Raw genomic sequence first — 11,625 nt, 5'->3', positions numbered from 1 at the left:
GCTGAAAATATGACATATGGAGTACCCGAATTTGCCGGAACGGAAGTTAATCGACATTTCGGCAAACTCAAGGGCCTCTCGGGGTACAGCAGCAACATCACAAGTTGACAAAATTCCCAAGTAGTACATTTCTGCAAGTAGAAACACAAGCACCACTCATGGGCTAGTAGTAAAGCATTGATGTATATAGCAGCAGTAGTAAATTAGATTGTACCACTCATGGTACATTTCTGCAAGTAGAAACACAAGCACCACTCAGAGCAATGGAGAGGAAAATCTGACAATAACTTAACTGAAACCAAAGAAAGACCAAGCAAACTATTGCAAGTACAGTACACTAACTACTTCACTAAACACAAATTCTAATATTCTCCATGAAGTTAATTGTGCAGCACAACTCCATGAAGTGTCCCAAACCGATGCCACAAATGCAGAAAATCTGAGAGGCTGCATTTGAAACTTTTTTGAGTGAGGGTCTTGTTTGAATGGAGCTACATGAATTTTACTATGTACTGTTTTCTGCTTCATATATTTTTAGTAAGTGGTGTTTGCCACCTTGTGCAACAGTGCAAGCCATGTTTGTCACTCCTCGAAGGTTTTGTCTGGTGTTAAATGCTATGTTGCTGAGTGTCTTGGCAGGTCTTGGCAGGGACCTCGAAGGTTTGTCACTCCTCGAAGGTTTCGTCTCTAAATCACACTTCTACTTTTTATTATTACTCGAACAATAATTAATTATCTGGAGGTTATTCATGCCAAACATGGCCAGGACCTAAAGAGTAACAGATTTCATGGGCAGCAAAGCTGGAACATAAACTAACAAATTGATGTGGGCATTATAGGTTCTGATTCGGACAGTAAATATTGCCTATACTCCTTATGATAATGAGAAATGAGACTTGCTTGAGATACAATATGAAAGTGCTGAACTTGACAGTTGACACAGATGCAACCTCATATAAAATATGTGTTGGAAACACTTGAGCTTTATTACAAAGTAGAAGGTTTTGCAACATAACCACTTATATTCACTGAAATAAACACTGAAATAACCACCACTTATATTCATCAACATAACCACTGCCAATCGGAGATGGGGGACAGGGGAGAGGGAGGGCGGACGCCGACAGCCGGAGGGGCGGGAAGGGGATGAGCATACCTGCGCTGGACGCAGGTGGGTAGGGCTGGAGCTCGCCCCGGTTCTGCTCGATGATGGAGTTCGTCCGATCCTGCAGAGAGAAGGGAAGGTGGAGGAGTCAGGAGGGAATGGAGGGGAGGAGGGAGGTCGAGGTGGACACCGGCGGGTCAGGAGGGATTTACCTGGCCTCCGCTCGATTTGGCGCGTGGAAGACGAGGTGGGGCGGCGGGTAGACGCGGGGGCGGCGGCGCGGGGTAGCTGCAGTGGTGGGGGGCGCGGGGGCGACGGCGCGGGGGAGATGCAGTGGTGGGGGGGGGGGGCGCGGGGGCGACGGGGGTCGGGGCGGCGGCGTCGTGGGTCAGGCCGGTGAGCGCGCGGGTGGACTGGTGAGGGAAAGGGAGGAATTAGCTAAGGGGGGAAACTTACTAATGGCGCACCCCGAAGAGGTGCGCCATTAGAATGTTTTTTTAGATAGCAATGGCGCACCCACGATGGGTGCGCCATTAGTAATTTTTTTATATAGCAATGGCGCACCAGCTAGAGGTAAGTAATTATTATTATTATTATTTTTTGTTGCACCTAATAATTTTTTAGAAAATGAATATGAATATGAAACAGTAATAATTTTTTACAAAAACAGTAATAATTTTTTTTAAAATATCATCAAATTTGTTATTTGAAAATATTTATGAATATGAAAAAATATCATCAAATTTATTATTTCAAAATATCATCAAATTTGTTATTTGAAAATATAATCAAATTTGTTTTTTTTGCAATTTTAGTTGCATTCATTTGTGACGGTGGAGCGGGCCGGGGAGGGTGCCGGGGGTCGTCGGCAGCGGTGGAGCGGGCCGGGGAGGGTACGGTGGGTCGTCGGCGGCGGTGGAGCAGGGGAGCTAGGGTGCGGTGGGTCGTCGGCGGCGGTGGAGCGGGGGAGGGTGCGGTGGGTCGTCGGCGGCGTAGAGCGGGGGAGGGTGCGGGGGGTCGGCGGCGGCGGCCGGTGGAGCGGGGTAGAGGGTGCGGGGGGTGCTCGGCGGCGAGGGGGACCGGATCTGGCGAGGTGGGATAGCGATCGAGATGGAGGGGGATCGAGATCAAGTGTCCATGAAATATACACTAATGGCGCACCGTGTAAAAGTGCGCCATTACTAGTTTAAACTAGTAATGGCGCACTGTTCCCTGGTGCGCCATTAGTAGTTTTGCAAAAAAATAAAAAATAAAAAATATAGTAGTGGCGCACTGTGTGGCTGGTGCGCCATTACTAGTTAGAACTAGTAATGGCGCACGGTGCCCTGGTGCGCCATTAGTATGTTTGGAAAAAAAAAATGTTACTAATGGCGCACCGTGTCTCTGGCGTGCCATTAGTGTCTTTCACACTAATGGCGCACCAGCACATGGTGCGCCACTGCTATATAGTAGTGGCGCACCACATGTCTGGTGCGTCATTAGTGGCCATTCTATCTATAGCCCTTTTCCTAGTAGTGTCTTTAGCATGTCATATTTTAATGAGTGCTCACAATCATAAAAGATGTCCAAGATAGTATATTTATATGTGAAACCTCTCTATCTTTATTAATTCCTATTAATTGCAACGATGACCAAAGCTATGTTTGTCAACTCTCAACAACTTTTAATCATCATACTCTTTCTATGTTAAGTCATTACTCTCCATAAGATCAATATGATCTCTTTGTTTCTTTTTATTCTTTTCTCTTTCTTTTATTCACTCAAGATCATGGCAAAATAATCAAGGCCTTGACTCAACACTAATCTTTATTATATATAGCTCACGGACTCGATTACATAAAGGGATCATAAAGCAAAACTCAAAACTAAATCATACTAAAACTTTATTCTACTAGATCAAGATACTACTAAAAGGATCAAACTAAGAAAAACGGTAAAGATAGGAGTGAGATGGTGATATGATACCGGGGCACCTCCCCCAAGCTTGGCAGTTGCCAAGGGGAGTGCCCATACCCATGTGATTACATCTCCTTTGCTGGTGAAGAGGATGGTGGTGATGATGGGTAGTCGCACATCGAGCGTAAGAGATCCTCCAGCTTGCGGATAAGGCCCTTGAGTGCAAAAATATGCTCCTTCAACAAAATATTTTCACGTGTGAGATACTTGTTCTGTATACGAGCTAACTCAATCATCTTGAAAGCTTCGATCTCAGTTGGGGTAAGAAGATTGTGATCAAGTTGAGGGATGTCTTCTGCTGCCTGAGCTTGGCCCTCCATGGCCTTCTTGATCCCTTCGTCCTTGTTAATCTCCATGGGTTCTTCCCTCTTTAGCTCTATCTTCATTAGCCAAGCATCGTTGTCACAATTGTTGGAGGAGGGGGACGACATGATGCCTGGCCTTGACAATCCTGAAAACAGCTCGAAACAAGAACAGAGGATAATTGTGTGAAACAGTGGTCAAAACCTTCGGGAGATTATATAATGAATTTTTACATACCAAAATACGTATTGTGCAAGAAAACGGAGTCCGGAGAGCACACGAGGTGCCCACGAGGCAGGGGGGCGCGCCCAGGGGGGTAGGGCGCGCCCTCCACCCTCGTGGAGACCTCGTGTCCTTCCCGGACTGCTTCTTATTTTTCTATTTTTCTAAATATTCCAAAACGGAGAAAAATTGCCTTTAGAACTGTTTTGGAGTCGGTTTACTTACCGTACCACATACCTATTCCTTTTCGGAGTCTGAAACGTTCCGGAAAGTGTCCCTTATGTATTCCTCCGGGGTTACGGTTTCAATAACATTGGTTTCAACATTTATGGGATTACCTGAGATATAATGTTTAATTCTTTGACCGTTCACCACCTTCGGATTTGTGCCTTTGGAGTTGTTAATTTTTATGGCATTGGAACGATAGACCTCCTCGATAACGTAAGGACCTTCCCATTTAGAGAGAAGTTTTCCTGCAAAAAATCTTAAACGAGAGTTGTATAGCAATACATAATCACCTACATTAACCTCACGCTTTTGTATCCTTTTGTCATGCCATCTTTTAACCTTTTCTTTAAACAATTTGGCATTCTCATAAGCTTGGGTTCTCTTCATCAAGTGAGCTAATGTCAAATAACCTCTTCTCACCGGCAAGTTTGAAATCATAATTGAGCTCTTTAATAGCCCAATATGCCTTATGTTCTAGTTCGAGAGGTAAGTGACATGCTTTTGCATAAACCATTTTATACGGAGACATACCCATAGGATTTTTATATGCAGTTCTATAGGCCCATAATGCATCATCAAGTTTCTTGGACCAATTCTTTCTAGATCTATTAACAGTCTTTTGCAAAATTAATTTTAGCTCTCTGTTGCTCAATTCTACTTGACCACTAGACTGCGGGTGATAAGGAGATGCAATTCTATGATTAACATCATACTTAGCAAGCATTTTACGAAAAGCACCATGAATAAAATGTGAACCACCATCAGTCATTAAATATCTAGGGACTCCAAACCTTGGAAAAATAACTTCTTTAAGCATCTTAATAGAAGTGTTATGATCAGCACTACTAGTTGGAATAGCTTCTACCCACTTAGTAACATCATCAACAGCAACTAAAATATGTGTGTATCCATTAGAGGCAGGAAATTGTCCCATATAATCAAAGCCCCAAACATCAAATGGTTCAATAACAAGTGAATAGTTCATAGGCATTTCTTGACATCTACTAATATTACCAATTCTTTGACATTCATCGCAAGATAAAACAAACTTACGGGCATCCTTGAAGAGAGTAGGCCAATAAAAACCAGATTGCAATACCTTATGTGCAGTTCTATCTCCAGCGTGGTGTCCTCCATAAGCTTCGGAGTGACACTTGCATAGTATCTGTTCCTGTTCATGCTCAGGTACACAACGTCTAATAACACCATCTACTCCTTCTTTATAAAGATGTGGGTCATCCCAGAAGTAATGTCTTAAATCATAGAAAAACTATTTCTTTTGTTGGTATGTGAAACTAGGTGGTATGAATTTAGCAACGATGTAATTAGCATAATCATCATACCATGGAGTAGTACGAGAAGCATTTATGCAATTTAATTGTTCATCAGGAAAGCTATCATCAATAGGTAGTGGGTCATCAAGAACATTTTCTAACCTAGACAAGTTGCCTGCAACGGGGTTCTCAGCTCCCTTTCTATCAATAATATGCAAATCAAATTCTTGTAACAAGAGAACCCATCTAATAAGTCTAGGTTTAGCATCTTTCTTTTCCATAAGATATTTAATAGCTGCATGATCAGTGTGAATAGTTACTTTAGAATCAACAATATAAGGTCTGAAATTATCATAAGCAAATACAACTGCTAAGAATTCTTTTTCTGTAGTAGCATAATTTCTCTGAGAGTTTTACTAGCATATTGAATAACATTTAATTTCTTATCAACTCTTTGCCCTAGAACAGCACCTACAACATAATCACTAGCATCACACATGATTTCAAAGGCTAAACTCCAATCAGGTGGCGGAACAATAGGTGCAGAAATCAATGCTTTCTTAAGTATTTCAAATGCTTCTACACAATCATCATCAAAGACAAATGGTATATCTTTTTGTAATAAATTAGTCAGAGGCCGTGAAATTTTTGAGAAGTCCTTAATGAACCTCCTATAAAAACTGGCATGACCAAGGAAACTTCTTATACCTTTGATGTCCTTGGGACACGGCATCTTTTCAATAGCATCAACCTTGGCTTTATCAACTTCAATGCCTCTTTCAGAAATTTTATGCCCCAAAACAATGCCTTCATTAACCATAAAGTGGCACTTCTCCAATTCAAGACAAGGTTAGTTTCTTCACATCTCTGCAAAACTCGATCAAGGTTGCTCAAGCAATCATCAAAAGAGGATCCATAAACGGAGAAATCATCCATGAAAACCTCACATATCTTTTCACAAAAGTCAGAGAATATAGCCATCATGCATCTTTGAAAGGTAGCAGGTGCATTACATAAACCAAAAGGCATACGTCTATAAGCAAAAGTACCGAAAGGGCAAGTAAAAGTGGTCTTTGATTGATCATCGGCTGACACAGGTATTTGAGAGAAACCAGAATAACCATCTAGAAAGCAAAAATGTGTATGTTTGGATAATCTTCCTAGCATTTGATCAATGAAAGGTAAGGGGTAATGATCTTTTTTAGTAGCTTTATTTAATTTGCAGAAATCAATTACCATCCTATAACCTGTAATAATTCTTTGCGGAATCAGTTCATCTTTATCATTAGGAACGATAGTAATACCTCCCTTCTTAGGGACACAATGGACAGGACTTCCCACTGACTATCAGCAGCGGGATAAATAATACCTGCCTAAAGAAGCTTTAGTATTTCCTTTCTTACCACTTCTTTCATCTTAGGATTCAGCCGTCGTTGGTGATCACGAATTGGTTTGGCATCTTTCTCTAAATTTATTTTGTGTTGGCATAGAGTGGGACTTATGCCCTTAAGATCATCAAGAGTATATCCAATGGCAGCGCGGTGCTTCTTCAGAGTTCTGAATAATCTCTCTTCTTCATGCTCTGAAAGGTTAGCACTAATAATAACAGGATATATCTTTTTCTCATCAAGATAAGCATATTTAAGAGTATCGGGTAACGGTTTAAGTTCAAACACGGGATCACCCTTGGGTGGAGGAGGATCCCCTAGGATTTCAACAGGCAAATTGTGTTTCAGGATGGGTTCCTGTTTAAAGAATACTTCATCTATTTCCCTTCTTTCATTCATAAACATATCATTTTCATGGTCTAGCAAATATTGTTCTAAAGGATCACTAGGAGGTACGGCAATAGAAGCAAGACCAATAATTTCATCTTTACTAGGCAATTCTTCCTCACAGTGTTGTCTACTAAATTTAGAAAAATTAAACTCATGAGACATATCATCCAAACCAATAGTAACAATATCCTTTTCGCAGTCTATCCTAGCATTAACAGTGTTCAAGAAGGGTCTACCAAATATAATAGGACAAAAACTATCTTGTGGGGAACCAGGAACAAGAAAATCAGCAAGGTATTTAGTTTTCCCACACAAGACTTCAACATCTCTAACAATTCCCATGGGTGAAATAGTATCTCTATTGGCAAGTTTAATTGTGACATCAATATCTTCTAACTCAGTAGGTGCAATATCATGCATAATTTCTTTGTATAAGTCAATAGGTATTGCACTAGCACTAGCACCCATGTCACATAAGCCATGATAACAATGATCTCCTATTTTAACAAAAATAACAGGCATGCCTACCACCGGTCCATGTTTATCTTTAGCACAAGGTTTAGCAATTCTAGCAGTTTCATTACAGAAATGAATAACATGCCCATCAATATTATCAGACAAGAGATCTTTAACAATAGCAATATTAGGTTCAACTTTAACTTGCTCAGGAGGTGTATAGGTTCTAATATTGCTTTTACGAACCACAGTTGAAGCTTTAGCATGATCCTTTATTCTAACAGGGAAAGGTGGTTTCTCAACATAAGCAGTAGGAACAATAGGATCATTATAAGTGATAGTCTTTTCTTCAACTTTAATAGGTGCAGCTACTTTTACTTCTATGGGAGAATGATATTTAAACCACTTCTCCTTAGGGAGGTCAACATGTGTAGCAAAAGATTCACAGAAAGAAGCTACTATCTCAGAGTCAAGTCCATATTTAGTGCTAAATTTACGGAAAACATCGGTATCCATAAAAGATTTAACACAATCAAACTTAGGTGTCATACCTGACTCCTTACCTTCGTCGAGGTCCCAATCTTCAGAGTTGCGTTTAATTCTTTCCAATAAATCCCATTTGAATTCAATAGTCTTCATCGTAAAAGAGCCAGCACAAGAAGTATCGAGCATGGTGCGATTGTTATCAGAAAGCTGAGCATAAATTTTTTGAATAATTATTTCTCTTGGGAGCTCATGATTGGGGCATGAATAAACATTGATTTAAGCCTCCCCCAAGCTTGAGCGATGCTTTCTCCTTCGCGAGGCCAAAAATTATATATATAATTGCGATCACAATGAACAAGATGCATATGATAAAACTTCTGATGAAATTCCAATTTCAATCGTTTGTAGTTCCATGATCCCATATCATCACATAGCCTATACCATGTCAATGCATCTCCCTTCAAAGATAAAGGGAAGACCTTCTTCTTAATAACATCATCCGGTATACCTGCAAGCTTAAATAATCCACAAACTTCATCCACATATATTAGGTGCTCATAAGGATGCATTGTTCCATCTCCTGCAAAAGGATTAGCTAGCAGTTTTTCCAACATACCCGAAGGAATTTCAAAGTAGACATTTTCATTTTCAGTAGGTTCAGTAGGTTGAGGAGCAACTCTTTGCTCTACTGGTCGGGATGAAGATACCCCGAACAAGCCCCTCAGAGGATTACTTTCCATTGTAACAAGTGACAGTAAATTTCAGCACACTATAAATTTTTTTCCTTACCAAATTCCACCTACCAAAGGCGCTTCACTCCCCGGCAACGGCGCCAGAAAAGAGTCTTGATGACCCACAAGTATAGGGGATCTATCATAGTCCTTTCGATAAGTAAGAGTGTCGAACCCAACGAGGAGCAGAAGGAAATGATAAGCGGTTTTCAGCAATGTATTCTCTACAAGCACTGAAATTATAGGTAACAGACAGTTTTGTGATAAGATAATTGGTAACGAGCAACAAGTAACAAAAGTAAATAAAGTGCAGCAAGGTGGCCCAATCATTTTTGTAGCAAAAGACAAGCCTGGACAAACTCTTATATAAAGGAAAACGCTCCCGAGGACACATGGGAATTATCGTCAAGCTAGTTTTTATCACGTTCATATGATTCGCGTTCGGTACTTTGATACTTTGATATGTGGGTGGATCGGTGCTTGGGTGCTGTCCTTACTTGGACAAGCATCCCACTTATGATTAACCCCTATTGCAAGCATCCGCAACTACAAAAGAAGTATTAAGGTAAACCTAACCATATCATGAAACATATGGATCCAAATCAGCCCCTTACGAAGCAACACATAAACTAGGGTTTAAGCTTCTGTCACTCTAGCAACCCATCATCTACTTATTACTTCCCAATGCCTTCCTCTAGGCCCAAATAATGGTGAAGTGTCATGTAGTCGACGTTCACATAACACCACTAGAGGATAGACAACATACATCTCATCAAAATATCGAACGAATACCAAATTTACATGACTACTAATAGCAAGACTTCTCCCATGTCCTCAGGAACAAACGTAACTACTCACAAAGCATATTCATGTTCATGATCAGAGGAGTATTAATATGCATAAAGGATCTGAACATATGATCTTCCACCAAATAAACCAACTAGCATCAACTACAAGGAGTAATGAACACTACTAGCAACCTACATGTACCAATCCCAGACTTGGAGACAAGAATTGGATACAAGAGATGAACTAGGGTTTGAGAGGAGATGGTGCTGGTGAAGATGTTGATGGAGATTGCCCTCTCCCGATGAGAGGAGCGTTGGTGATGACGATGGCCATGATTTCCCCCTCCCGGAGGGAAGTGTCCCCAGCAGAACAGCTCTGCCAGAGCCCTAGATTGGTTCCGCCTCGTGGCGGCGGAGTCTCGTCCCAAAAGCTTGCTTATGATTTTTCTTCGGACGAAAGACTTCATATAGCAGAAGATGGGCATCGGAGAGTCAACAGGGGGCCCACGAGGCAGGGGGCGCGCCCAGGGGGGTAGGGCGCGCCCCCACCCTCGTGGCCAGGGTGTGGGCCCCCTCTAGTATTTCTTCCGCTCAATATTTTTTATTATTTCCAAAAATGACTTTCGTGGAGTCTCAGGACTTTTGGAGTTGTGCAGAATAGGTCTCTAATATTTGCTCCTTTTCCAGCCCAGAATTCCAGCTGCCGGCATTCTCCCTCCTTATGTAAACCTTGTAAAATAAGAGAGAATAGGCATAAGTATTGTGACATAATGTGTAATAACAGCCCATAATGCAGTAAATATCGATATAAAAGCATGATGCAAAATGGACGTATCAACTCCCACTGAAGTTGGCATCCCTCCGCAAACTTTCAGTGATTCAGGATCCGACTAGCACATGCGACTAGTGAGCTTTAGCATCACTGCTAGACAACATGCCTATCCGGTAAGCAACTCCTTGCTAATCGTATCTCTATACGACTCCTGTCGGTCAGGAGGGTATCTCATACCCCAGCCCCCAACCTTCTTTGCCACAAGGCCCAAAACCGTTTTGATAGCCTTGTCAAGTTAACCGGATGCAGTGCATGTCTGTGTCCGACACGAACCCTTCAGTTCAAGGACACCCAGCATCACCTCAATTTTATGAGCCCACTACTAGACGTACTTGACGTGCGAAGGTGCAACATCGGGGATGGCAATTCGCTTGATATTCATGAGGGATCTTTCTACCATTCTAACATGCATAGAAAACAAGAAGCATAACAATCACAAATAAACATATATTGTGAAATAGTTGGCTCCTTCATGGACGTTCTTCCAGGTCGGCTCCGACTCCGATGACCATCTAGGAACTCCATCTTGTTTGTCAAGCCGGGACGCCAAGCCACCAACCTGATCTCGATTATCCAACTACTACAACTAGTAATGAATTTTACATAGTCACAAGTCAACACGCAGGTCGTTATACAATATAATGACAGCACTTTGGCACCTGCCGGCTGACAAACATGACACGCAGGCCATGTATAATTTACACACATGCATCACATACACATGAGCCATACTATTCACATCAAATCTGCAAAACAAAGTTATGCATAGAATCGCATTCTACCGGTTTGTGTGATCGTGTACGAAATACAAGGCGCTACGCACACGGCGGTCCCGATGGCGGATAACGATCGGTAGGGGTAGATCGTGTCACGACCTCATCGATCCCGATTGATAGAAAACATAGCCACATCAATCCCCATGTGCAGTTGATCTCATCAACCGTGCACACAGCTGATCTCAACAACGACAACAGATCTCATCTGCCGCCTCCACATATCTAATATGCATACGATCTGAATCCAAATCCTATAACAGAGGCTCTGATACCACTGTTGGGATCTACGGTAGGGTGCGTCGACTGCAAATTAAAATTTCCTATGCGTAGAACAACCAAGAACATGCTACGGGAGATGGATCACAGTTGGTTACCACTAGACGCGCAGTGCCGTGCAGCGGAAGAAGAGTTGGGGCAGTGCGTCCGCGTGGAACGTCTCCTCCTCGTGCGATCTCCCTCGAAGAGCCGGTCGTCCGATCCCACGTACAAGTTTGCCGGAGCGGCGCAGGTGCACCGCCTCTAACGGTATCCGCGCGTGCAGGAGGAACACCGTGCGGCGGACTGCTAGGTCCGATCACACAGTCAGCGGCGAGTGGAGATGTCTATTTGCAACACATGCAAACCCTAGTGACAACGCCGAAGCGATCAACTCAATGAGTGTGCCGCACCTCCACTATATATAGGCATCCG

This window comes from Aegilops tauschii, chromosome 1 (genome assembly GCF_002575655.3).
Source record: "Aegilops tauschii subsp. strangulata cultivar AL8/78 chromosome 1, Aet v6.0, whole genome shotgun sequence".
Lineage (NCBI taxonomy): Eukaryota > Viridiplantae > Streptophyta > Magnoliopsida > Poales > Poaceae > Aegilops > Aegilops tauschii.
This window is presented reverse-complemented; position numbering follows the sequence as displayed.